Source organism: Parasteatoda tepidariorum, chromosome 7 (assembly GCF_982258835.1).
Source record: "Parasteatoda tepidariorum strain Cologne lab strain chromosome 7, Ptep-v5.0, whole genome shotgun sequence".
In the NCBI taxonomy this organism is placed as follows: Eukaryota; Metazoa; Arthropoda; class Arachnida; order Araneae; family Theridiidae; genus Parasteatoda; species Parasteatoda tepidariorum.
The window spans coordinates 16,985,011-16,986,006 of NC_141761.1; positions in this window are offsets into that span (position 1 = coordinate 16,985,011).

Here is a 996-nt window from a genome sequence, read left to right on the forward strand (position 1 = left end):
CCAGATACTATTCATATTTATCTTAACAAAATAACATTAATAAAAACCAAAATATGATATTGTATTTAAATAATTTACAGCAGCTTTCAAGGAGTTCCAACAAATTGAAAATACAGCAATGAAATACCTATTAAACGTGTGGGGTAACTGATAGGAGAAATTTCCTCCAAAAGAGACACATAACAACCTTGTAAGCCTTGATTTCAGTTTATTTTTTAAATCTTTTGTCATTTTATGTGGGATCTGTTTAAAATGAGATAATTAACAGAACCTGAAAGCATAAATAAATGATATTAATTATTTAAAAACGATTTTTAAAGCTTTACAGTGTTCCCTTTATTTTTGAAAAGGCTGTACCAATGTGCTGATTAAATATTATTTGAAAAACATAATAGTATTTTCATAACATTCCTTATCTATTTATGAAAAGGAAGAAAAATAAAGATTAGCACATAATTGACAAAAGAGGATTTTTGATCTAATAGGATGTTTATTGAATTTGTTACTTATCTACCACATTAATTTGCCATGTATTCTCCATATTAGTTTTACACACACTCAATTACAGCTTTAGACACAGCAGAATGATCTCTTTGTAGAAACAGCATTTTTTTAAACACAAAAAAATAATACTAATTATTTTTTAAATATATAAAATAGTTTTATAATATACTAAATAGTTATAGTTTTAAATACATCAAATAGTTCAATATATAAAATAGTTTTAAAAAATTTTTAGATGTTTTTTTTCGTACTTACAACATTAGTAAAATAAAAACAGTACGCATTCTGATGCCATTTTACATAGGATTGATTTAAAACGAGATATTTAACAAAACCATTTTTAAAGCCTTACATTGTTCGCCTTATTTTAGAACATGCTGCACCAATTAACTGATTAAATATTATTTGGCAAACACAATAGTATTTTCATAACATTCATTATTTATTTGTGAAAAGGAAGAAAAATAAAGATGATTAGATCATCGATAAAAA